Source organism: Mizuhopecten yessoensis, unplaced genomic scaffold, assembly GCF_002113885.1.
Source record: "Mizuhopecten yessoensis strain PY_sf001 unplaced genomic scaffold, ASM211388v2 scaffold2065, whole genome shotgun sequence".
NCBI lineage: Eukaryota > Metazoa > Mollusca > Bivalvia > Pectinida > Pectinidae > Mizuhopecten > Mizuhopecten yessoensis.
This window is the reverse complement of record NW_018404360.1, coordinates 462,862-468,612: the sequence shown is the minus strand read 5'-3', so window position 1 is coordinate 468,612 and position 5,751 is coordinate 462,862. Positions and strand designations below refer to the sequence as shown.

General features: G+C 34.3%; 2 long non-coding RNA genes across 3 annotated transcripts in view; one reads left to right on the top strand and one right to left on the bottom strand.

Annotated features, from left to right (window-relative positions):
* LOC110444894 overlaps positions 1 to 1,848 on the bottom strand; it is a 7,584-nt gene extending 5,736 nt beyond the window's left edge. Inside the window, exon 1 of the long non-coding RNA XR_002462295.1 lies at positions 350 to 1,848. This is a non-coding gene — a long non-coding RNA (uncharacterized LOC110444894). The remainder of the gene's footprint in view (positions 1 to 349) is intronic.
* Positions 1,849 to 3,105: 1,257 nt separating this feature from the next.
* The window catches only part of LOC110444883, a 51,265-nt gene continuing 48,619 nt past the window's right edge, over positions 3,106 to 5,751 (top strand). Inside the window, exons 1-3 of one of the 2 annotated variants that reach the window (XR_002462292.1) lie at positions 3,106 to 3,187; positions 4,171 to 4,260; positions 4,604 to 4,685. This is a non-coding gene — a long non-coding RNA (uncharacterized LOC110444883). The remainder of the gene's footprint in view (positions 3,188 to 4,170; positions 4,261 to 4,603; positions 4,686 to 5,751) is intronic. The other variant, XR_002462293.1, reaches the window with a different exon arrangement.

Sequence of the window (5,751 nt, the reverse complement as noted above, 5' to 3'; positions counted from 1 at the left end):
GATAAAAGTAAATATCGATCTTATTGTGCTAAAAATTTAAACTAATCTGTAATATGAATAATAAATTATTCAATAATGTGTATTTCCGTACGCTGAAAAAATAAGGAAATATCCGTTTAAAGTAATTAATCTGAAGCCGCAAGCTAAAATGATTTACTGAAATTCGCTTCATACCAGTCTATTATTGTAAAGATAACGTTCATGAATTACTTCCCTTTACATAAACCCCCCTTAAGACTGCATACCAGTATCGACATCAATATGCATTCTGAAATACAAAAATAATCACAAAGCTACAATAAAGATACATCAAATAAAAATATGAAATAATGGAGACAGATAAACTTACCACGACCAGCTCTATCGGTCACTACGCACACAATAGTTCTCGCGCCAAATTGTTAACTGCATGAAATGTTTCGCTACGTGAGTATAACTCGACCGTGACATCGATTCGGATTGGCTGTCCCCTTTACGATTGGCGACCCCGGGTAATTAAGTTCACATTTTTGATTAAGCACTTTAGGACATCCCTGTCCATGAAGAACATTTTATTCCAGTTAAACGTGCCCGGGGGTGCGTCAAACTGCACGCACTTAATAGTTACTTGTACCTAAGTTTGAATTTAACTATTTCCTTTTGAAACTACACAAAATATCCCGAACCATAGGTATTTTCCCTACACAAATTATAGTAAACTTAACCCCCCTACTGGGGTGGGGATGACCCGGGGGAGGGGGATTAACTTCACAATATGATTAAAGCATATAGTGTTCATAAGATGCCGATTTCTTTTTTAATATAGAAGCTAAAATGATTTACTGAAATTTATTTCATACAAGTCAAATAAATAACGTTCATGACTTACCTCCCTTTACATATACCCCCTACCCCAACTCGGCACACCAATGTAATCACATAATGATTCGTGTAATTATCGGTCAAATCTTCTTTTTAGAGGAATGAGAGAATACAAATGTAATCGAAAATAAAAATCATTTAATACTTATCTTTAATATATATTGAATGATTAAATAATGTTATTTTTCATAAGATTAATAAAATACTGAAAATGTCAGTTGAAAATAATCTATTTGAAACTAACATAACTGAAATTCGTTACTTACCAGTCAATAAATTGTAAAACAAAAATGCATGACTTACCTCCCCCTCCCCCACCCTCCCCTATAGCAGAGGTTGGATTGAGCATCTCAGAAAACTGACATACATGAAGAGTATTAGATAAAAGTAAATATCGATCTTATTGTGCTAAAAATTTAAACTAATCTGTAATATGAATAATAAATTATTCAATAATGTGTATTTCCGTACGCTGAAAAAATAAGGAAATATCCGTTTAAAGTAATTAATCTGAAGCCGCAAGCTAAAATGATTTACTGAAATTCGCTTCATACCAGTCTATTATTGTAAAAATAACGTTCATGACTTACTTCCCTTTACATAAACCCCCCTTAAGACTGCATACCAGTATCGACATCAATATGCATTCTGAAATACAAAAATAATCACAAAGCTACAATAAAAATACATCAAATAAAAATATGGAAATAATGGAGACAGATAAACTTACCACGACCAGCTCTATCGGTCACTACGCACACAATAGTTCTCGCGCCAAATTGTTAACTGCATGAAATGTTTCGCTACGTGAGTATAACTCGACCGTGACATCGATTCGGATTGGCTGTCCCCCTTACGATAGGCGACCCCGGGTAATTAAGTTCACATTTTTGATTAAGCACTTTAAGACATCCCTGTCCATGAAGAACATTTTATTCCAGTTAAACGGGCCCGGGTGTGAGTCAAACTGCAAGCACTTAATAGTTACTTCCACCTAAGTTTTAAAACTACACAAAATATCCCGAACCATAGTTATTTTCCCTACACAAATTATAGTAAATGTAAACCCCCCTACTGGGGTGGGGATGACCCGGGGGAGGGGGATTAACTTCACAATATGATTAAAGCATATAGTGTTCATAAGATGCCGATTTCTTTTTTAATACAGAAGCTAAAATGATTTACTGAAATTTATTTCATACAAGACAAATAAATAACGTTCATGACTTACCTCCCTTTACATATACCCCCTACCCCAACTCGGCACACCAATGTAATCACATAATGATTCGTGTAATTATCGGTCAAATCTTCTCTTTAGAGGAATTAGAGAATACAAATGTAATCGAAAATAAAATCATTTAATACTTATCTTTAATGTATATTGAATGATTAAATAATGTTATTTTTCGTAAGATTAATAAAATACTGAAAATGTCAGTTGAAAATAATCTCCATATAAGGTCCAGTACACTCTTCTGATTGAGCTCTATAACTGTAAAGATCTATATAGCTATTTATCACATAATGTACTGTGTTATCCAGTGACTATATACCCATGTCATATTTTTTGCGTATTAACCCATGTCATATGACCTATCAGCCCTGTGACATATTTTATTTGTCATTCAACGAAAAGGATTAGGCACAAGTTATCTCAACTTAGAAAAAAACTATAGCTATAAACTTATACCTGTATTGAACTCTTTTTTCGAAGATTTCTTTTTTATACAAAACTAAAGAAAATTCGCATAAAACTACAGGTTTTATTGTTATTCTGACTACAAAAAGAATAAAAAAGATACATATTTTAATTTTCATAATTTAGAGAAGGGTGTTTGAAACAGGAATAGAGGGAAATACTTACCAACTCATTTAACGTGCTTATAATGGGTACTGTCTAAACGGGATACCGGAATTTGGTCAAAATATATAAAAACAAATCTATCAATGAAAAAGGCAATGTGAGAAAGATAACCACGTTTTGAATAAGTTGATAAAATACTGATCATTTTGATCATTCATATTACAAGGGAGGTAACTATGAACGTTTTTATGAATACATTTTAACACAGTGAATATCTGTCCCCGACATAAACTACCATTCAAACATACTTTATGTAAGTTTTAAATTCCTTTTTCAGAACATCAATCTTACACAAATGCAATATTAATGTTTACCAGGTATACCGGCATATTTCGGAATATTACTGTGCACCCATGCATGACGTCACAGCGCGCGCTATCCAAGATGGCGGCGACCAGTAGTAAATTGACAGATGGCAGTTTTATATACTTAATTTGGTTATAAGACTGCTTTTAAAAGGTATGGACATAATATATAGGTATAGATAAGTAGTATACTACACATTATATATAACATAGCATGTATTTTGATATGACAATAGTTATTTTAGTAATAAGAACATATTGAAATATAGTTGAGTCTAGCGAAATGCGTAAGATGGACAACACGTTTTTACCAGCCTGTTACAAATAACCAGAGGGAACAACAAAAAGCTGTTTAAAACGAGAACCAATAGACAATTAAGCAGTAACAGCTACTGCAACAGGGTTGTGGAGTCCTGGAAAAGTCTGTGGTAAATGCCCCTAGTGTAAATACTTTTTACTCAACTAGTTTTGGTCTGAACACCCCTGCAAATTCAATGCCTCCTGCAAGATCCAGTCAGACCATTTAATATCTTAACTCACCTTTTAACTGTAAAATTTCTGGATTTTAATTCCTCTGCATCAATACGCACCGAAAGTCCAGTATCAGTATATCTAGGAACATTAAAATGCGCCGCAAGAAGCTACCTGAAGCTTTCCATTGCATGGTGTCGACAACTATATGAACTATATCAATGACCTCAGGCTTTCATTCTCTGACCCTACGTCCTATTGTACAGACAGACCCAAATTTGAAAAAAGGCTTCGTATTTATGAATTTATTCCGACAGATTAATTACAAATACACAAGCAGAAAAAATGGCAAAAATGATATATTTGTATTCTTTAAGGATTTTGTGAATGGTTAAGAATAGCAGATTATATATTTTCAAAATAATGTTTGGTTTTTCTGATGATATTTTCTAGTTTAAACCCAAATACTGTTCTCAAAATATCTGTCAAATCCCTGATTGAGAGTTAGTTATCGCTCCTATATTACATTTTGCAAAATATTTTGGTAGGAGTGTCTCTAAAACTATTTAATGATATCTTGTAAAAAATGTAAAGCTGATCCATCATATCCAAGACACCTGTGATTTTGTATAGTGACAAGTACGTATGTTATCACTTTATTGATAGGATTTCCCAGCACAGCTACCTCAACCCACAAGTTGACCAGTCAGAGGAAGCCTTCTCCTGGTTGCGACCTGACCTTGACCTTCTCCGAGAGTATCCTTGCTTGGCTGGGGTGACATGTATAAAGTCATGTACACCTTTATAGATTTTTCATTTCTCGCTGATGACCAGTTATGTTTAATTGAAATGATGGGATGAGTATTTTTCCTACCTATAAACCGACGCTTCACGCTGTTGTAAAATGTAAAATATCCGGCCCACTCAGTGTAATAACTGGTATTTAACAGAAGAAACAAGGAATATCCTGTTAATTTACAAGTTATCCCTTTTGATAAATATATTAGTTTTCACTTTTGATAAAATACTAGTTTTAACAATACTAGTTTTCACTTTTGATAAACAAAATGTATCCATGTTTTTCCTAACCTGGATCTAGTTAAGAGAGAAATTTGGCTGGAGGAAAGAAAAAGGTGGACGAGAATCTCCTTCCTGTGATGAAGAAGATGAACGAGAAACAGGTCAGTATACAAAAACCCTATACAATCCATATAATGACAGGTTTCTAAGAACCTAAGAACAGGAAAACATTGTAAAATCCATTTAATAAGGGGTTCCCCAGGGAACGGTAGGTGAATTGCATGTTAAAATACACATAAAACATAATCAAATCCCTCTGACCAGAGATTTCCTAAAGATAAGTTTGTGACTAACGTGTTTATTAGTCCCCCACTGGTTCCCAGGGGGACTTTAGGTTTGCACTCCGTCTGTCCATCCTTCCTTCCGTCCTTTCATCTGAGATATTTGTCCGGGACATATCTTCTGTACTATTTCAACTGGAGTAACCAGATTTGGTATGTACAAGGATATATTGGGATGACGGAATGCAGAGTGCAAGAAAATAGTCACTATGACCACTCTGTGACCTATGCTTTGACCTTAACTTTTGAAAAAGTTTGTCCAGGGCATACCTTCTGTACTTTTTCACCTGGAGTAACCAGATTTGGTGTATAAGGACATCTTTGGATGGCGGAGCTCAAGAATTAGGTCACTATGACTTCACTGTGACCTAATATATGCTTTGACATTTGACCTTACTCTTTGAAAAAGTGAGAAATCATTACCAGTCGGGGACTACGGATTGCCTTGTCTAACTTGAGGTAGTTGGTTCCTTATATTTATGTTGCCTGCAAAACATGTGACATAGGAATCGCTCCATCAGCGTTGTAGAAGAAAGTGACCTCATTGTCTACACAAATAGTTTCTCTGTGATAAGTCTTGTAGGATAAAGGATTGTTTTTCATGAAACTACACATACATATCTATAATATCGCAGATCAACTTCAGTTTGATTTTGACTAAAATTTGGAAATCAACATGGTTGCCAGTGGGGCAGGTATAACATCAACTTCCGAGGAATTATTTTTTTGCTGGAGATCGCTGTTTTTAAATTTAAGAAAATATTGCATCAAAATCATTTATTGATTGTGATGTGTCATATTTTCCCCAGTCATTTTAAATATAAGTTAAAGATGGCTCAATTGAAATGACATGTTATAAGTCATTTAAAAATGTGGACAGTCTACT